General features: G+C 32.7%; 1 pseudogene; it reads right to left on the reverse strand.

Moving 5' to 3' along the window:
• Positions 1-4577: 4577 nt before the first annotated feature.
• On the reverse strand, positions 4578-6514 carry LOC131034661 (ADP-ribosylation factor 1-like; annotated as a pseudogene).
• Between the last annotated feature and the right edge of the window lie 16430 nt (positions 6515-22944).

Raw genomic sequence — 22944 nt, forward strand, 5'->3', positions numbered from 1 at the left:
TCTTATGCTCTTATCTACAAATTAAAATTTCGTACAAACATTTATACTGCTTTAGATTTTCGTCATCTCTTTAGCACATATTAAATATTTCTGCCGTTACAAAATGAATCAGCATCATTCAATGGTGTATCTATGGCAGAAATATCTTCATGGCAGAAATATCTTCACTGGAACTTATAGCCTCCACAATGTATTTGTCCATCACCAGAATTCAAGTAGAATCTTGGTGCCCTCCGTTAATTGTTTGTATTTAAAAACCTAAATCATTTATGTAAACTTATTATTAAACATAAAATTCTGCAATTCAAAGATACAGCATGAAACAAAATACCAAGAATTTAGCTATTTACAGTCACAATAACTTTAAAAATATTAGGAAAACATAATTGTGCTTTCCCATAGAACATCATCTTTTTTCAGGGAAACTCATAATTTAAGATGTAAATATTTGCAACAAATTCAAGTTTGTTTTGCATCAACATTTAAGATCATATTTCCTTATACATCATTAAATTCTAAAAAGAAATACAAGAGCAAGATAGGAAAACAAAATCCAAGTAAGTTTATTGATGAAGTAAATGTTACCAAGAGAAATGAAAAATCTTTGGAGCAATCACCCAAATGTGAAGGAGGCACAAGAACTTTTGAAAGGGGAAAAGCAAAGAAAAACCCCTTGTGATATTATGAATGAGGCAATGCCTAAAATGAGAGAGAGAGAGCAAGAAGCTCTTTACAATAATTTCATTAAGAAGAAATGCGAGAGGAGACATCTCTTAAATAGAGATGAGGAGAGGAGTTACAAAATAACTCTCAAATCTATGAATGCCACCATTCATAAAATGTGTGTGCCATGTGTCCACATCCTCTTATGGAGGAAATCTAATATTCTTTAATAAAGGAAAATAAAAAGAAATGACTTGTCCTCACACATGTATTAGAGGACAAATTAAATATAGGAATTCCAAAGGAATATCCTAAACTAAATACAGATAAACCTAAGCTAAGTAAAGATTAAATATTCTAACATCCCCCCTTAAGCTTTACTTGGGGAGTTTACATCAAACCCTTTAATGGGTTGCAATCCAAGATTTTTACAATGAAATTGGAACTTTTCTTTACAAAGTGGCTTGGTCTTCCCCCTTGCAATAGGAGTGAAACTTGTTTGTCTTCAATTTGTTTTCTAATAAAGTGGTGTTGGAGAGAAATGTGTTTTTTGCATCAATGAAATATAATCAAAATTGAGATGGCCAAGTCTTTCATGCCATATAGTAAAATCAATAGTAGCAAGCAAAGAATACTTTGGAGGAACAAATACATAGAACTGGAATAAGTTATCACTATCCATTTTAGCAGTAGCAATAACATGATTAGTTTTTGGATCGATGATATAACATATGCCCCTATAAAAGTTAATCTTATAATCTTGACAAGGTTTAGGAACTGAAATCAAATTTGATTTTAATTCAGGAACATAAAGAACATCATGTAATTTCTCATTAGGAACATTCATATCACCAATATCTTCAACTTTACAACTATGATTATTAGCTAATTGAACAGGAATATTAGAAGTATCAGGATGCAAAGATTCAAAACATTCTTTATGAGAGGTAACATGTTGAGATTCACTAGAATTAATAACCCACTCAAGTGGTTGAGAAACATTATAAGTACATGTAAAAGCATGACGAGATGAATTACCATTATTATTACCTTTCTTATAATGAGGTTTATATTGTTGATTATTTTGATTATTTTGGTTCATGGGCTTTTTACCATTTTGCTTCTTAAAACAATTATTAGTAATATGTCCGTCTTTCCCACAATATGTGCAATAGGGTCTTGTTTGAGAATTATTCCTTTGATTATTGTACATATTATTATGAGAATTGTTATGATAGGATTTAGAATGAGATTGATAATTAGAAGATTTGTGATTATTATTATTATGATTATTATTATTGGATCTAAAATTATTATTATGATTTTGAATTTTAGACATAAAAGCATGTTCACTATTTTAAAAGTACCAAATTGAATTAATTTAGCTTCCTCTTGACGTAATAAATTATGAAAAATATCATAAGTTAATTGAGTAGCTAAGCTAAGAATAGCAAGTTGAGCATGAATATTCGTAATAAATTGTTGAAATTGACGAGAAGACATTTTTTAAGAATAAGATGAATTAAACGTAAATCAGCTAGAGTAACTCCTAAACCAATTAATTGACTATTAACAGAATCCAACTTTAATAAGAATTCATCCATAGTTTTAAAATCTATATACCTGAGATCTTCAAGTTGATCTTGAAGCTGAATTTTTCGGGATTCATTTGAGCTATCATAAGTTGTTTTTAAAATTTCCCAAGCTTCATAGGATTTTTTACAATTTCCAATTAGAACATACAAATCAAGAACCATTGAAATACCAATTAAACCAAGTGCTTCCTCATTTTGAGCCTTCCATCTATCTTGGTCGGCTTGAGGAGTAGTTGTAGTGGGCTCAAAGGTTATATCAGTAGCAACATCCAATAGGTGTTTGAAACAAAAAATAAAAGAGATATGCGTTTTCCATTAATGATAATTACTCCTATTTAACTTAATTTCGGGAATTAAAGTAGACATGATAACACAATAAAGTTGAACAAATAATTGTGAGTATTAAAAAAAATTATCTTTGACTAAAAGACGAAAAATAATCTATTGATAAATAAATTTTCTTTTTTTTAAAAACTTATTTATACAACTGTAAAAAAATTTATTTAATAAACTTTAATTTTATTTAAACAAATTTAAATTATTTATTTAAAGAAATAAACTTTGTTTAAAAAGCTTTATATATATTAGAAAAATTTATTATAAAAAAAACTATAAACTTTTTAAAGTTTTGTTTTAAATATAAACTTTTTAAAACTTATAACTTTTCGTATATATGAAAATTATAAACTTTTAAAAGTTGAAATATAAACTATAAACTTTTTAAAACTTTTAATAAGAGGAAGCTTATTAATTTTAAACTTAAAAGTTATAGTTAAAAAAAAATAACAAAATGAAATGTAACGTGAAAGAAAGAACTGGATGAAATGAATGAAAAGAGGGAAAGTGCAGGTGCGTAGGCACAGAGAGGTAATAAAAGATAGGGAGTGATGCAGAGGCTAAGAGAAATAAGATGATATCATAAATGTTACACAAACAGGCAATAAATATGATACCAACCAAGGCAATCAAGGGAGAATAGGCAAAGACGAAATGGTAGAGAGGCGTTACATGCATAAGATGCATAAAATACTAAAATGAAATAAGTATAGAGACTTTGAGAAGCTTAGAAATCAACACTAGCGTAATGGTCACATATAAGATGAAAATTATAATATATGCAAACATGATAGAGGTCACAGTTTCAGATGTAAACTGTAATAAATTTAGATTTAAATTTTACTAAGTTTTATTAGATTTGTACATAGTTATTTTAAATAGAAAGATGAAAGATTTTGAGGAAACAGAAAAGGGCCAAGCAAAAGGAATTTAATGAGATTAGAGAGAAATATAAATCGGTGCTATGAAATACAATGTAAAACTGCAAACACAAAGATTTATGCCAGTTACAAGAACATGCAAAAAATGTAAGATTCTAATATATTTTTTAAAAATACACAGAGATTCAATGAAGAAATAATATGATTTTTTTTTATCAAAAGAAACCTACTTGCAAGCAAATCAAAGAAGCAACTAATAATGCAAAATGTTTTGGCAGCTCGGCTTCCAAAATTGATAAATGTAAATTATAGAATACAAGAAAAGAGGTTAGAAATGGAGTTTTGGTGGCAAGCCTTACAAAACCACAACTTCAAACTAGAAAGAAGAAACTTTGGAGGCAAACCTTCCAAAGCCACAACTTTAAACCAGAAAGAAGAAACTTTGGCGGCAAGCCTTCCAAAGCTTTTTTTCAAAAAAAACAAGAATCTAAGAAGATTAAATCTGCAGGCAAACTTGTTAACAAGTTTAAAAAATAAATTTAAAATCTGAAATAAAAAAACCTGCACAGTAAAAAATATTAGAGAAAGAACTTCTTCTCCTCTCAAGAATGCCTCCAAGAAGGTGAACTCCATAGATTGGTAACCTCATCAATGTCAACTTAAAACAAAGATTAGAAACCTGTTTCGATACCATGAAAGGAAATACAAGAGCAAGGAAGGAAAACAAAATCCAAGTAACTTTATTGATGAAGTAAATGTTACCAAGAGAAATGCAAAATCCTTGGAGCAATCACCCAAATGTGAAGGAGGCACAAGAACTTTTGAAAGGGGAAAAACAAAGAAAAACCCCTTGTGATATTATGAATGAGGCAATGCCTAAAATGAGAGAGAGAGAAAGAACCTCTTTACAATAATTTCATTAAGAAGAAATGAGAGAGGAGACATTTAGAGATGAGGAGAGGAATTACAAAGTAACTCCCAAATCTATCATAGAATGATAAGAGAAAATAAAGAAAAAAATAAAGATAAAATCGATCAACATTACATAAACTTTTGAACAAAACCCACCTTCCTTGTATATTCATGTAAGCTTCAAACATGTCTACACATTATTAGAAAGCCAATCCAAGCCTTCATAGAGACCATCACCAGAAGTAGCACAGGGGCTTTGAACATGCCAATGGCGTTGAGTTGAAGACATTTCAAGCTCCTCTGTGATCTCCAAAACACTCATTGCATTGGGAAAATCATTCTTGTTTGCAAACACAACAACAGCAACATCTCGCAGCTCTTTCTCTTTCAGCAAATTGGGCAACACATCTTTTGCCTCACTAATACGCTCCTTTTCATCACTGTCTACAACAAAAATAACGCCCTTGGAATGCCAAATGTATTCCTTCCAGAGGGACCTGATCTTTTCCTAGCCCCCAACATCACACACAACGAAGGTAACATTCTTGTGCTTCACTGTCTCCACATTGAACCCACTGTGGGAATGGTCTGAACAACTTCATCAAGGTTTAACTTGTATAGGATTGTAGTTTTCCCTGCAGAATCAAGACCCACCATCAAAATATGCACTTCCTTGGAAACCTCTGGTATTCTGCTGGATTGTTTCCCATCTTCTTCTCCTACTAAGAAAATAGCAAACCCTATTGCATGAAAACCGGCCTCTACAATTTGGAATGCCTTAACAATGTTTATTGATAGCCCAAATCATCCATTTAAATATGGTATGGAGTATATCAGCACTTATTGTGGAAACGTAGGCCGACGCATACTAATGTTTCATTTTCCACTCATGATGGACCCGCATTTGAGAATTTAGGTTTACTTTGGCCCTACATGCCGCTTCCATTCGGTGTGTTTTTAACTATTTTGGGTTGAAGGTGTGTCTTTTATCGCGCGTCTTTCTATTCAAATTATGTATTATTATCTTTTAAAATTAATAAAAAATTAAATAGGATTTATTTATTGCATTAAAAATAAAAATTAATTATCTTAATAAACTAGACTTTAGATTAGAGTTTGGTTAAAAACTGGAATTCTGTTTGCTAAACTCTACAATCTTACCAACCCATTTTATTACTTTCAAATCTTCCGAATATATTTATTATAATAGTAAACTAGTTCAAGAGCTCCTGGAGGAAAGAACCAGCTAAGAAAACCTCCAACTTACATTCCTCGCTCAAGATTACAATGCATAAAAGGAGTCCAACTCTGAGGATGAAACCTACATACCTAACTATATAGAAATATACTACATCCCAAAAAACACAAAAACATCCAAGGACTTTAGAGTGAGTAAGCCGTTCGTAGACCATAATAAACACCACTAGATAATTAGTGTTCCTTACACAATGTGCATATACAAATATCACCTCCCCTCCTTCATAGTTAACAAATTAGTGGTGCAGAGGATCACGGTTGTCCATGTTCATGACCTAATATAGCTAATATAACATGTATATGATACCGCTTGATACTGTCAAAGATTAGGGGAAATTCCTCATGATTCGCTTCCATGTTCAAGAGATAATAATGATGAATAACTTCTAGAAGTTGATTATCGCCTAAAATATTTGCCCTGCCCTAATGGATGATATTTTTCAAAGGAACCCATAACTGCGTGGGAGGGAAAAATAAACCTCTTTTCATGTGGGCAAAGGATCTTTATTTATATGTTTTACTTTTATTGAAAGAGTTATTTTTATTATTATAATAAAAAATACTTATTCAGTAAACGGTTATATATTTAAGTAAATAAAAATAAAAAATTAATAAATGATTATATATTTAAGTAAATAAATGTTTTCATTTTTCACTAATTGTGGACCTTAGATTTAATTTGTCCTATATGTATAGATCAAGTAAGTTATATTTTTAAAATTATTATTATTTTAAAGTTAAACAAAAAAAATTGTTTACAATTATTTATTTTGTATTTTATTAAAGAGTTATTTTATTTTTCAATAATAACACAAAAATCATAAAAAAGGTTAGATAAAAAAATTACTTAAAAAATTTGGAGACCATAATAAACACCACCAGATAATCAGTGTTCCTTGCACAATGTGCATATACAAATATCAGCTCCCCTCCTTCATAGTTAACAAATTACTAGTCCTTCCAAATTATCATGTTTATACAAATTATCATGTTTATATGTTTTACTTTTATTGAAAGAACTATTTTTACTATTATAATAAAAAATACTTATTCAGTAAACGGTTATATATTTAAGTAAATAAAAATAAAAAATTAATAAACGATTATTTATTTAAGTAAATAAATGTTTTCATTTTTCACTAATTGTGGACCTTAGATTTACTTTGTCCTATATGTATAAATCAATAAGTCATATTTTTAAAATAATAATTATTTTAAAGTTAAACAAAAAAAATTGTTTACATTTATTTATTTTGTATTTTATTAAAGAGTTATTTTATTTTTCAATTATAAGACAAAAATCATAAAAAAATGTTAGATAAAAAAATTACTTTAATTTTTACTTCATCCCTAATTGTATTTTAAAAAAATAATTATTTTATGTTTAAAGAAGTGTTTGTTTTATGTTAAAACAAGAATTATTTTATGTTTAGTATATTTACTTTAACATTATTTTATGTACGATCTTAACATATATTTCATTATTATATGTCATTCACTTTCTCCCTTTCTCCAAATTGCTCTTCTTCTCATTGTGATGCAAGTCTCATTTTACTTTTCTCTTTGTTCAAGTTATACTTTGGCTTTTGTTTTCCTTCACATCATATGAAAGGGTTTTACGCAGCTAATGAATTGGCTTCGATCCAAAAAACAGTGCATTCAAGTACTACTTTATCCTTGTCTTTTTGGTGATCTGTGAATGAATGATCTGATCAATTGTTTCAAACTCTTTCTATGTCAATTAGTGTGCCCAGTCTAGTGCATCCAACAAATCTACAATTGTACCTTGTTATGCACTTGATTCACCTTCATGATATTTATATAAATCTCCAACATTAAATAATGGAGAAATATTGAAGCTCAAACATGAATGTACTCTACAAAATCTACTTTTAATGCACTCTTTCTACTCAAGTTTGCACTATCCATACACCACTTGGAATGGACTCTTTCTCACACTTCGATTATAGAATAATTATATGTAAATTATGCTTGTGTCAATATAAAATCTAACTGTTTTGGTTTATCATCAACCAAACACCTGATCAATTTTCCCAAACTTTTATTGACAACTTCAGTTTGGCCATCAATTTGAGGATGGAAGGTTGAACTAAAACCCAATTGCATTCCCATCTTCTTCCAAAAAGTATGCCAAAAATGACCAACAAATTTTATATCCCAATCTAAAACAATTCTTTTTGGCAAGCCATGCAACTGTACTATATGTTCAAATGAAAAACAATATAGCTATATGAGAAACATCACTACACTTATGACATGTTATAAAATGGGCCATTTTTAAAAATATGTTCACTAAAACAAAAATAAAATCATTACCTCTTTTTGTCCATGGTAATCCCAAAACAAAATCCATGCTACTGCATTTACAAGTATAATCAAAGGTTTTGCTTCATTCCCTTGGCATGTTGACATATAAAAAAGCTTTACAGCCTTATTTTTGCTATCTACACTCATCCTCAGCTAATAGTAACTCTCATTTCGCTATGATATTATTTTGTCAACTCCAAAATGCCAACTCAAAGCCCCACTATGTTTCTCCTTCATCAAGATTTCCCTCATTGAAAATTTGAGGTGGCATAACCTCTTCCTTTTGAACAATAACTTTTCTTGTGTAAAATACTCCAACCATGGAGTTCTATTAGTCCCAACCGGACTCTTACATTCTACCGAAGCTTGTTTTAAATGTGCATCTTCTTCATACAACTCTCTGATATAATCAAAACCAACAAAACCTACTCTTAGCTCATTCAATAAAAAACATCTCCTACTAAATGCATCAGCAACTCTATTTGATTTTCCACTTTTATGCTTCAAAAGAAAATATTAACTTTATAGAATCTCAACCCAATTCACATGTTTTTACTCAATTTACCTTGTGTATTTATGAATTGCAATGCATGATGATCGATATACAACATGAACTCTTCTAGTAGAAAATAATGTCTCTACTTTTGGAGTGCTTGAACAATTGTGTACAACTATTGATCATATGCAGAGTACTTCCTGTTTGCCTTATTTAGTTTTTAATTGAAGTAAGCTATTAGTTTTCCCTATTGACTTAGAACTCTCCTGATCATTGTCCTATTTACATCACAATCAACTTGGAACATTTTTTCAAAGTCAAGAAGTGCTAACACGAGCTACTTCGCTACCTTTGCCTTCAAAATATTAAAACTCCTCTTCTTTGTAGTTGTCCAAACAAATTCTTTTATATTTTCATTCATTTTCTCTATAATCCATGCACAAATATGACTAAAAATTCTAGTAAACTTCTATAGAAGCTTGATAACCCATGGAAACTTCTTGCTTCAAAATACACTTCGATGAAGGCTAATCACCAATTATTTTTACCTTTTCTTGGTTTCTTTTCAGACCACTAGACCATTTTTGGGTCCATTTTGAGACCACTATATTAGAAACTGCAAAACCCAAATACACCAATTCTTCATTCATAAAATGAAGTGATAGTTCTGATACTTAATGTTAAGTATAGATGCCAAGCTAATAAGATGAGGGGGGGTGAATCATACAACCTTAATCTTCCATAAAAACAACATATTCAACCTCGGTAACATATACTTCAGTAATATAACCAAAACAACTAAACATGCAAACTCAAAAGCATATAAACATCATAACACTCATAACACCAGATTTAATGTGGAAACCCAAATAGGGAAAAACCACTGTGGGATTTCGGACCCAATAAGAAGTATAATCTTCTAGATTATGCTCGGTTAAAAGCAAATCCTATTAAAGATTACAAACGCATTGCTAGATGTGACCCGGTTAAGGGATTTCCCTCAAATCTGTTAGGATCTTCACCTTGTTAGAAGTGACCTTGTTAAAGGATTTCAAACACTCAATCAGAAGGTCACCTTGGTAAAGGGTTTTACAAATAAGGCTATTAAGTCCACTTGGTTAAGAGATTTTCTGTCACTTCACAAAATAAGAGTAATAAAAATATATATGCAACTTCACATCTAAAATGCTAAAGCAGATTCTTCTTTGCTCAATACAATCTAGGACATATCTTGTCCATCTGCTAGGCTCTATACTCTGTTATTCAAACAGGTCTTCAGGCTTCAGTGCTCGGTAATCACTATGTAGCATCCCTATGCATACACTTGCCCACATGCATTGTTTATCAATAGTTCCTTATTTATAATCAATTCGCCAACTTCTTAATCTCCTTGATCACATTTCCCATGATCAATCATAGGCATCAGATCTTCAAACTTTGACCAGGTTCAATGTATCCTTCGATCTGAAAAAGGTTTACCCTGCCTTGGAACTTGCATACATTTCTTGGAACTTGTGCTAGGGTATTGCGGTTCAATCTAAGCTATAGATCTTCCTGCTGATTTTCCTTTACCATAGATTATTTAACAAACTTCATGCATGACATACCAATCATTTAATCATAGCTAGCTCATCAGCTTCCTTAATTAAATAATGCTTTTATTCATTCAATGCATTTTGTTACTACTCGGTTGCAACTTGGTAAATACTAAACTTTACTCGGTAGACATTCTACCTTAATTAACCAATAGCGATAACCTTAGGTTTTACCGACTAGGCTCTTTACTCGGTAACATAGTATAGTATTAACCTTACAATCAATCAATCATATGTAGGATATCAAAACAATCTAAACATCATGATCTCATCATTGTCTAACTCGGTAAAAGTTGCCCATTGAATAACTTATTCATCCCCTTATTCATCATATTCTTTCTGTTTCTTTTACCGACATCTTTATACTCATGAAATCATACTTCTTAAGTTATGGCAACATCATATTGAATTAGGAAATCAATTTCTTGACATCAATGACAAAATAATAATATTAAGACAGTAAACATCCTTGATCAGTTATATCCATAATCATCAACAACCTTCTCAATATCCTTATTGAAATGCCAACAATCTTTCTTTGTTTGTTATAATGCCAACAATTCCCCCCTTTGGCATTGATGGAAAAACCAATTGATTTGACCTAACTGATTCAAATTGCTATGAGATTTTGAAATGCTGAAATGCTCTCCTCCTGTTATCAGTCTTCTCCTCTTTTCTTCAGTCTTCTCCCCCTTTAACAACAATGCCAAAAAGTTAAGAACTAAAACATAATTTCTTCTTGTGTGAAGTGATTTCCTGCTATTATGTGTCAACTTAGTCTCGATCAGAGCATTTATGTCTTCAATTCCTATTTCTTGTATATGTTTCCTGCACACCTTTAGAAAACATCCTAAAGTGTGTAAATCAGCATCGATCCACACATAATATTCTGTAGATTCATCAAATTTATGCTTTCACCAAACTCAATCAGTGAGTAGAAGATAGGGGTAGGACCCCTAACTTACTTCTGAGATACTCAAAAGTGTCCCTTGGTAGTGGCTTGGTAATGATATCTGCTATTTGTTCCTTTGTGCTAACATACTCCAACACCACTTTCTTCTCTTGAGCTTCTTCTCTAAGATAATGATATTTGATAGAGGTGTGCTTTGTCTTAGAGTACATAACAAGTTTCTTTGAAATGTTAATGGCACTAGTATTGTCATAGAATATAGTTACTGGCTCGGTAACTTTCTCATTTATACCTTCCAACAGTTGTTTGATCCATGCTATGTTGGTACAATTCAATGTTGCAGCAACATATTCAGCTTCTGTTGTTGACTATGAAACACATCCTTGTTTCTTGCTAAGCCAACTCACTAGTCTTTCTCCTAAAAAGAAAGCTCCTCCACTTGTGCTTTTTTTGTCATCAATGTTGCCTGCCCAATTAGCATGCATATAAACTTTTAAATCAAAGTCATTTCCTTTCTGATATACTAAGCCATAATCCTCAGTGGCTTTCAAGTATCTAAAAATTCTCTTGATTGTTGTCCTATGTGTTTCCTTAGGATCTGCAGAGAATCTTGCAACTATACCTACTGCATTTGCTATGTCTGGCCTGCTGTGAACAACATATTGTAGCTTTCCAATCATGGATCGGTAAAGTGTCTCATCAATAGATGCAGATTCATCATTCTTTGATAGTTTATAGTTGGTAGTCATAGGAGTACTTACTGGTTTTGAATCCTCCATTCCAATTTTTTTAAAGATTTTCTTTATGTACTTGGATTGAGTAATGAAAATCTCATTTTTCATTTGTAGTATTTGTAAACCTATAAAATACTTTATCTCACCGATTAATGACATCTCAAATTCTTTGCTCATTTCATTTCCAAAGTTCTTGCATAGAGAGTCATTACCACAAAAGATAATATCATCAACAAATATGGCTGAGATCAGTATTCCATTTTCATCATTCTTCATGTACATATTACTATTTTCACTTGTTCTTATAAAACCAATCTTGATTAAATAAGAGTGCAATCTTTCATACCATGCTCTAGGTTCTTGTTTCAGACAGTATAAGGCTTTGTTCAATTAACATACCTGATATTCATTCTTGTTTTCAACAAATCCTTCAGGTTGTTCAATAAAAACTTCTTCTTCTAATATACCATTCAAAAATCCAGATTTGACATCCATTTGATATACCTTAAAATTCTTGTAAGCAGCATATGCCAACAATGTTCTTACTCCTTCAAGTCTAGCCATAGGTGCAAAAGTCTCACCATAATCAATTCCATCTTCTTGGGCATAACCTTTGCAAACTAGTCTTGCTTTATTTTGAATGACCTCACCTTTTTCATTCAGCTTGTTTCTTAAAATCTACTTTGTACCGATTGTATTTTTGTCCTTCGATCTTGGGACTAGTGTCCATGTGTCATTCTTCTTGATTTGATCAATCTCTTCTGTCATAGCATTTATCCAATCTTCACTGTTAAATGCCTCTTTCACTATCCTCGGTTCAAATTCTGATATCAGACATGTGTTCTGTCTCAGTTTGTTCCTTGTCATCACTAGATCATCTTTATCTCCTATAATCTGACTTGATGCATGATGTCTTCTGACATACTTGGCTAATACAGGCTCGGTAGGCTCTATATGATCTTCTTCATCACTCGGTAACTAGACATTCTCTTCATTTTCTTCAACAGTTCTCTTGGTAAGACTTGTTAGTTGAACATAGACAAATTCATCCTAATCTTCTGGTTCTTTGGAGTTTGCTTCATCATTTCTTTCTGCAAATTCATTAAATTTTTACATTTGAACTTTCTACTATTTTGTTAGATGATTTGATCAAACATTTAAATGCTTTACTTCTAGAAGAATAACCAAGAAATGTTCCTTCTTCACTTTTTTGATCAAACTTTCCATTTCTATCATCTTTGTGAACATAACATCTACTTCCAAAGATTTTGAAGTAACTTACATTAGGTTTCTTGTAATACCATATTTCATATGGTGTCTTCAAGGTTCCTTTCTTCAGTTGTACTTGGTTCAGGGTGTAAACTGTTGTGCTTATTTCTTCTCTCCAAAATGTTTGTGACACCATCTTTTCAATCATTAGGGTTCTGGCACAATCCACAATAGAACTGTTTCTTCTCTCAGCTATTCCATTTTGTTGTGGAGTTCTCGGTGTAGAGACTTGTCTTTTTATACCATGATCATTGCAGAATAAGTTGAACTCATCAAATGTGAACTCTCCTCCTCTATATGATCTAAGACATTTCAGTTGTCTTCTTGTTTCATTTTCAACTCTTGCCTTGTACCATTTAAACATTTGAAAAGCTTCTGATTTTTCTTTTAAAAACATAACTGACATCATCCTTGAATAATCGTCCATAAATAATAAGAAATATTTATCACCATAATAACTTTGAACTTTCATAGGACCACAAAGATCAGTGTGCACAAGATCTAAAATTCCCTTAGAAGTGTAAGACTTACTTGTAAAGCTTGGTCTTGTCATTTTACCCATCTGGCATCCTTGGCACATATCATTCTCAAGTTTTTCAAGACTCAGTAGACCTCTTACTCAGTGCTTCTTGCTTATTTTGATCAGATTATTAAAATTTACATGACAAAACCTTTTATGCCATAACCAGGTATCATCTATCTTTGCATACAGACACTTATTTCGAGTTGAGTCAAGATGAAATGTATTACCTTTTGTTTTTGTCCCAGTAGCACCTAACTTTCTATGCTTGTCATGAACTTTGACAATTCCTTTTTGAAATTCTATTCGGTATCCTGTATTGTTTAGCTGTGCTACACTCAACAAATTGTATTTCAAACCTTCAACCCAATAAACATCATTACATTTAGCATTGTCAAGAAGTGTTATGGATCCTTTACCTTTTACCAGATATGGTGCATCATTACCAAATCTTACATAGCCTCCATCATAATCTTCTAACATAACAAACTTGTGTTTATCACCTATCATGTGATGTGAGCATCCACTATCTATGATCCAAGAATCATTAGTATTTATGTGAGATATTAGGGCTTTTTCTTCATGCCTTTCTTCATTCGATCCATCTTTGATAGCCACATAAACTACATCCTCTATATCAGTTTCATCTGATTTATCATCATTGGAATCCTCATCAACTATTAAGCATGACTTTCTATCTCTTCTTCTGAAGTCTCGGTGTCCTCTGTAATGAATATCTTTCTGTCTGTCATCTCGGTAATCTCTCTTTTCAGTAGAATATTTGTTAGGCCAGTTAGAAGCCATATGTCCTATCTTATCACAATTGAAACATTTCAAAGGTAGTTTTCCTTTATACTTACCTTTGCCTCTCGGTAACCTTCTGGCTAATAGTGCTTCAAACTCTTCTTGCTTTCTGATTTTCTCATATAGTTTGTATACTTCCTCCATGTTCTTGCGAAATCTTTCACTTGCTCCACTGTGATCCCCTTTAGTGTACTTACTCATTGTATCATTGTAATCATCAGATTCACCAATATGAAAAGAACTAAATGCAGATTCAACTTTATTTACCGATGACCCACTATTATCAAAATTAATTAACTCAAATGCATGTAGCTTACCAATAGTAGCATCTAAAGAAACTGGCATATTGGGTACAGACCTTAATTTATTGATTGCAGAGACTCGGATTGCATAAGCTGGTAGAAGGGTTCTTAACAACATACTTGTTATATCCTTTTCTTCAATAGTTCCACCTACTCCTTTGATTTGATTGACAATCTCCTTTAGTCTTGTACTGTAGTGGGTTATGTTCTCACCTTCATTCATCCTCATAGATTCAAGTTGTCCTCTTAGACTATCCACTTTTGCTCTTTGAACATGTTCATCTCCACCATACATAGATATGAGCTTGTCCCACATTGCCTTTGCATCATTGCTGCCTTCTAGATCATTAAACTCTAAATTGGTCAATGCAGATGTTATTTCAATCATTGCTTGAATATGTTCCTGCTTTGCTTTTATCTCTTCCATTTTCAATGGATAAGTGCTCGGTGTAATGAAATCATTCTCTAGATAATATACAACATATTCTCCAACTCCTGATAGGTGCAACTTCATCCTTTTCTGCCATGTAGAGAAACTTGACTTGTTCAGCTTCGGTGCATCCCTCTTATACATCTTTCGATCTTTGCCTAAAGTACCTTTAAACTTTTTCTTCTGGAGTCCAAAGCTCTGATACCAATTGATAGTTCTAATACTTAATGTTAAGTACAAATGCCAAGCTAATAAGATGAGAGGGGGGGGGGGGGGGTGAATCATACAACCTTAATCTTCCATAAAAACAATAGATTCAACCTCCGTAACATATACTTCATTAATATAACCAAAACTACTAAACATGCAAACTCAAAAGCATATAAACATCATAACACTCATAACACTAGATTTAATGTGGAAACCCAAATAGGAAAAAACCACTATGGGATTTCAGACTCACTAAGAAATATATTCTTCTAGAGTATGATCGGTTAAAAGCAAATCCTGTTAAAGATTACAAACACATTGCTAGATGTGACCTGGTTAAGGGATTTCCCTCAGATCTGTTAGGATCTTCACCTTGTTAGAAGTGACCTTGTTAAAGGATTTCAAACACTCAATCAGAATGTCACCTTGGTAGAGGGTTTTACAAATAAGATTGTTAAGTCCACTCGGTTAAGAGATTTTCTGTCACTTCACAAAATAACAGTAATAAAAATCTATTTGCAACTTCACATCTAAAATACTAAAGAAGATTCTTATTTTCTCAATAAAATCTATGACTTATCTTGTCCATCTGCTAGGCTCTATACTCTGTTATTCAAACAGGTCTTCAGGCTTCAGTGCTCGGTAATCACTATGTAGCATCCCTATGCATACACTTGCTCGCATGCATTGTTTATCAGTAGTTCCTTATTTATAAACAATTCACCAACCGCTTAATCTCCTTGATCACATTTCCCATGATCAATCATAGCCATCAGATCTTCAAACTTTGACCAGGTTCAATGCATCCTTCGATCTAAAAATGTTTTACCTTGCCTTGGAACTTGCATACATTTCTTGGAACTTGTGCTAGGGTATTGCGGTTCAATCTGAGCTGTAGATCTTCCTGCCAATTTTCTTTTACCATAGATTCTTTAACAAAATTCATGCACGACATACCAATCACTTAATCATAGCCAGCTCATCAGCTTCCTTTATTAAATAATGCTTTTATTCATTCAATGCATTCTATTACTACTCGGTTGCAACTCGGTAAATACTAAACTTTACTCCGTAGACATTCTGCCTTCATTAATCGATAGCGATAACCTTAGGGTTTACAAACTAGGTTCCTTAGGGTTTACCGACTAGGTTCTTTAGTCGGTAACATAGTATAGTATTAACCTTACAATCCATCAATCATATGTAGGATATCAAAACAATCTAAACATCATGATCTCATCATTGTCTAACTCGGTAATAGTTTCCCATTGAATAACTTATTCCTCCCCTTATTCATCATATTCTTTCTGTGTCTTTTACCGACATTCCTCCCCTTATTCATCATATTATTTCTGTGTCTTTTACCGACATCTTTATACTCATCAAATCGTACTTCTTAAGATATGGCAACATCATACTGAATTAGAAAATCAATTTCTTGACATCAATGACAAAATAATAATATTAAGACAGTAAACATCCTTGATCAGTTATATCCATAATCATCAACAACCTTCTCAATATCCTTATTGAAATGCCAACAATCTCTCTTTGTCTGTTATAATGCCAACAATATCTCTTTGTCTGTTATAATGCCAGCATGAATTACTTTTTCATTACAATTAACTTCTCTTTTAGCCTTTGGAAGACTACTCCAACATCCTGAAAGTGCTATTCTTTTGTCTTACTAAAGATCAACATATCATCTAAATATGCAATAAAAAGCTTACGAAGGTAGACCTTCAAAACTTCATTCATTAACCACATGAATGTTTTGGTTGTATCCGTAAATCAAAATAGCATCACCAACCATTCATACAATCCATCTTTGGTCTTGAACGTGGTCTTCCATTCATCAACCTCTGTTATTCTTATTTGATGGCAACCACAACAAATAAATTTTAGTTAAATATTTGGCTCCACTCAAGCAATCTATCATATAATCCATAATTGGCAACGAGTACCAATACTTGACGGTTATGTTATTAATTTCCCTCAAATCTATACACATTCACCAATCTCCATCCTTCTTTGGTGCCAACACCACTATAACCATGCACAAAATCAAACTTTCTATAATCAACACCTTAACAAGCAACTCTTACACCTTCCTATTTATCTCTTCATTCTCTTTTGGTGACATTCTATATTGTGCCTTGTTTGGCAAATGCATTGAGAATTAAATCCATACAATGACTAATACTTCTCATAGGTGGCAGCCCATCGACCAACTCCTACATCAATAAATTTTTACATGCTTCTCCAAAATCTCTTGTACTTTCTTTTGGTTTTTCATCCTCTTTATTTATTGTCCCAAGTGCTGCAAATTTGTGAACTATAGAAAATCATGATTTCTCCCATTTGAATTCTCTCAAAAATTGCTTTCCAATAACCAAACATACCTTTAGTTTGTCTTCAATCTCCTATTCTCTATTTTTTATTGTATTGAATATGTACTCATTTCCATCTTTCTTGATTGCATATGTATTATTTTCACCATCATCAATAACTTCCCTAAGAAATTGTCATGATCTACCTAAGAGAATAATATATATCTCCATTAGCATTATGTCACACATGACTCCGTTCTTGTATTTTTCCATCTAATAACTCACAAATCTTTCTTCATTCACCAATAAGTGATACTCTTTTTATAACCATGAAACTCTATATTGGGTTGGGATGCTTAACTCTTTTCAATTTTATCTTTTCACTATTTCCTTAGACATAATATTATTGGTACTAGTACTATCCACAATGACTTTGCAACATTTTTCAATCACCTTACACCATGTTCAAAACAAATTTTGCCTTTGGATTCACTTTGATTTCTCCTTTTCTAAATTCAACAACAGTCCTCGCAACATCAATGATTTTCCATCTTCAAGGTCTTTTCCATGCTTAGTGATCTCCTTCTCATTCTCCATGATTATTGGTCTTCTCATTTTCAGATGAACTCTTGCCTCCTTTCCTCAATCTCCATCACTCTAGATTTGTCGATATTCAAATGCTTGATGTCTTATTTCCCTACATTGGAAACTTGTACCACTGAAACTTCTTCCTCTACCTCTTCCAAATGAAGCTCTTCCATGAGAGTAACTTCTCCTTTTCCTCTAAATAAATCTCTTTTTTTGGTCACCTTCTTTCATGTTTGGACTTGATGTACTTTCTCTCTCTTGCTTGTTTTAAGTTATTTTGTTAGATTGAGTTTCTCTTTTGCTTTCAAGGCATATCGGTATGCCTCTTCCACAATATGCATATTAATCAGACTTGTCTCATCTTGGATGGATATGCATAGGCCATTTAAATATTTTTAAACTTGTTTGGTGTCATTTTCTACATGACTAGCCCTTATATTTAATGGATAAAATTATTCAGTGTACTCCTAAACACTGCTCTCCTTTTGCTTGAAATTTTGGACTTTTCGAAACAATTTGATTTGGTATATCACCAACAAAAAAATTGATTTAATTTTTGTAACCATTTGATCACAAGATCTAATTTTATCCTTCCTTCTTCACTGCCTATTTGTTTGTAAGTGTTCCCACCACAGGGATGCATGCCCCTTCAATTTGATTCATTCATACTTAACCTTTTAATCTTCTTCTATATTTTCATATTCAAAATATTTATCAATTTCAATAATCCAAACTATAACTAGGAATTAGAATAAAGCATCAAAAGCATTAACATTAGGCAACCACAAACCTAATTGCAAATGAAATCAGCTCCTATCATATTCAATGAAATAATTGAAAATGAGATGTCAGAAAAAAATGCAAACCAAACAAAATCTCCTTCAATTGACCTCCATTGTTTATCTTTCTCCTTCAAATATGTTGTGGATCTCATCTACAAAGCACAATTGCAAGTGAAAGCAATATTTACAAGAAAAACTAACAACATAAGGATACTCGAAATGTGGTTGAAAATCAATGAGAAAAGGGTTCAATTTATAAAAAAATTGAGATTGATTGAATGGCTAAGATTGAGAATATTTTTTGGTTAGATGGACGGACTTGATTGAGTGCATAGTAGAGCTGCCATTCAGGGAAAAATGAAGATAGAAGAAAGCAAATGTAATCTATAAAGATGAAAATATTGATCAACTAGATCATCAAGCATTCGTTACATACAATGAATATGAGCCTGCTTATATAGGCAAGGCTATATGGATATGTGAGCACACAAACATGACATGTGGCTCAATAAGAAACAAGGGTAGGTAGGAAATAGGTGTGGGTAGGTAGCAGAAACAATATAATATTCCACACGAGCTGGATCACCCACTGAATGTGGAGTGTAACAACAAGATCACACCATAAAAGGTGGAAATTCTCCTACACACACTATCCCAATGTGGCACAAACACCCAAGTGTCTCATACCCAAACTATTATTAAATTCATTTCCTAAGTAAACTTAAGTAAGGTGTAGTAATATCCAAGATGAATAATTATTTACACCAACACCCCTCCTTAAGTGCAACTTAGGCAAATGCACTTAAGTCTACAATGCAACTAAGCAATGCAAGATGGGTCCCAACTACTAGGACATGTTAGGTACCCATGTACAAATGCAAATGCATGCAAACCAATGCAATGAAATCTCTGACAAAGCGGGGAAAGAGAGAAAAACCCAACAGGAAAAAACCCTCCCCCAAAAGAGAGATGATGAAAGCACACAATGCTCTCAATGATGAATCTCCTACAAAGATGGTCCAATGATGTTGACCAAAATTCCTCCCCATAAGGAAGAAAGAGAACCAATGCTGCACCAATAATGTCAAAGTGTTACAAAACCAGGTACCAAGTTGATGATGATGAATAACTTGCTGCAACAAAATAAGATCAAGCATGGAGACAACCTGCTATGAGCATCATCTGGATACTCAGAAATAGTAGAAATACTAGTACAATCCAAGTTTCACGAGAGCCATGCACAGATGTGTACAATCTAAGTCTCAACTAGAGCCATGCACCAAGTCTCACAAGATATTCCTAATCTAAGTGTACAAGAGGATTACATCAAATAGTCAACAATGACAAGATACAAAGAGGTGTGGCACTCTATGATAGTGCGAGTATAACATTGCTCTTGGATATTATTACACTTTATTATGTTGGTGTAAATAATTATTCATCTTGGATATTATTACATTTTACTTAAGTTTACCTAGGAAATGTATTTAATAGTAGTTTAGGTATGAGACACTTGGGTGTTTGTGCCACATTGGGATAGTGTGTGTAGGAGAAATTCCACCTTTTATGGTGTTGATCTTGTTACTACTTTATCATATCCACTTATTGTGGAGTGATAATTCCACCTTCGGTGGGTGATCCACCTCATGTGGAATATTATATTGTTCCTCCTACCTAACCACACCTATTTCTTACCTACCCTTGTTTCTTATTGAGCCACATGTCATGTTTGTGTGCTCACATATCCATATAACCTTGCCTATATAAGCAGGCTCATCTACATTGTTTGTACGAGCAATCAATCTATATCTTGTAATGATCCAGTTGATCATATTTTGCATCTTGATAGAATACAATTTATTCCTATCATCTATTTTGTTCTCTCTTATTTGTGCTTTCCATTGCCTCTTGATCTTGGCAAAATAAAACATGGTATCAGATCCATTAGAGTGTCATTGGTTTCCCAATTGAGAGAAATTTGATACTATTTGGGATTTGCATTTTGGAGATTTCTATTGCAGGTTATTATTGAAGCTTGATGGGTCAAATCTGAGTTCACCATTGGATTGAGGAGGTCCAAGAAAGTCATTTATGTCTTTTGTTTCATCCAAATCAGATTTCAGAGGCCAAATCTAGAGGCATTTGAAGTTGAAGCCGCGACAGAAATTTTCTAGAAATTATAATTTTGCAGGCAATTTTCAAATAGCGATATCTCACTCATCCGGACTCCTTTTTTTGAGCAATTTTTTTTTGTTTTGGGGTAGAATTTTGTGATCTATACTATGGTGTAGGATTTTTTGGATACAGGGTTTTTGGAAATCATGAAATCTCAATTTTTACAACTTTGGAGGCTTCATTTGGGCTCATATGGCCTCCTTTTCAGGTGCCATTTTTTTTAAAGTGCATAATTTTTTGTCTACTTTTATAATCTGCCATTTGTTTGCATTGATTTTGAGTAGAAATTGTACTTTCAATATTTGGTCATTTTCGGCCTATTTGGTACTTGTATTTTGCTTGGATGTCAGTTTAGATCACTAGTAGTATTTGTTGAAGTCTCTTATATCTCATTTTGAGAAGTTGTAATCATTGAAATTAGAAGTCCACTATGCCATTATTTGCAAGTGCCAACATGATCTTTTTATGGGGGTCAGTTGCTTATTTATATCTCTTGGTGACATTCCATTCAGAGGCATCTTCATATGGAATATTCTACAAGGCTTCTTTGTTGGTGGCCTCATTTTCATGTTTCCACATTTGAATATTTTATCATGATGTATGCTCTTGCTTGAGCAATGTTATACTTGCACTATCATAAAGTGCCACACCTCTTTGTATCTTGTCATTGTTGACTATTTGATGTAATCCTATTGTACATGTAGATTAGGAATATCTTATGAGACTTTGTGCATGACTCCAATTGAGACTTAGATTGTACACATTTGTACATGGCTCCCATGAGACTTAGATTGTACTAGTATTTCTGCTATTTATGAGTATCCAGATGATGCTCATAGTAGATTGTCTCCATGTGTAATCTTCTTTTGTTGCAGCGAATGATTCATCGTCATCGACTTGGTACCTGGTTTTGCCACACTTTGACATTATTGGTGCAGCATAGGCTCTCTTTCTTCCTTATGGGGAGGTATTTTGGTCATCATTATTGGACCATCCTTGCAGAAGATTCGACATTGAGGGAGGGCTTCATGGTCTCTTCTTCTCTCTTACGGGGGGGACATATTTTTTGTTCTTCTCATTCATCATTGAAACCCTTGTGTGCTTTCATCATCTCTCTTTTTGGGGAGGGTTTTTTCCCATTGGGTTTTTCTCTCTTTCCCCACTTTGTGAGAGATTTCATTGCATTGGTTTGCATGTATTTACATTTGTATATAAGTACCTAACATGGCCTCATAGTCAGGATCCATCTTGCATTGCTTAGTTGCATTGTAGACTTAAGTGTATTCCCCTAAGTTGCACTTAAGGGGGGGTGTTGGTGTAGATAAATTATTCATCTTGGATATTATTACACTTTACTTAAGTTTACCTAGGAAATGTATTTAATAGTAGTTTGGGTATAAGACACTTGGGTGTTTGTGCCACATTGGGATAGTGTGTGTAGGAGAAATTCCACCTTTATGGTGTTGATCTTGTTACTACTTTATCATATCCACTTATTGTGGAATGATAATTCCACCTTCGGTGGGTGATCCACCTCATGTGAAATATTATATTGTTTCTCCTACCTACCCACACCTATTTCCTACCTAGCCTTCTTTCTTATTGAGCCACATGTCATGTTTGTGTGCTCAGATATCCATATAGCCTTGCCTAGATAAGCAAGCTCATCTACATTGTTTGTACATGTAATCAATCTATATCTTGTAATGATCTAGTTGATCATATTTTGCATTTTGATAGAATACAATTATTCCTATCATCTATTTTGTTCTCTCTTATTTGTGCTTTCCATTGCCTCTTGATCTTGGCAAAATCTCGCAATAGAAC

This window comes from Cryptomeria japonica, chromosome 5 (assembly GCF_030272615.1).
Source record: "Cryptomeria japonica chromosome 5, Sugi_1.0, whole genome shotgun sequence".
In the NCBI taxonomy this organism is placed as follows: Eukaryota; Viridiplantae; Streptophyta; class Pinopsida; order Cupressales; family Cupressaceae; genus Cryptomeria; species Cryptomeria japonica.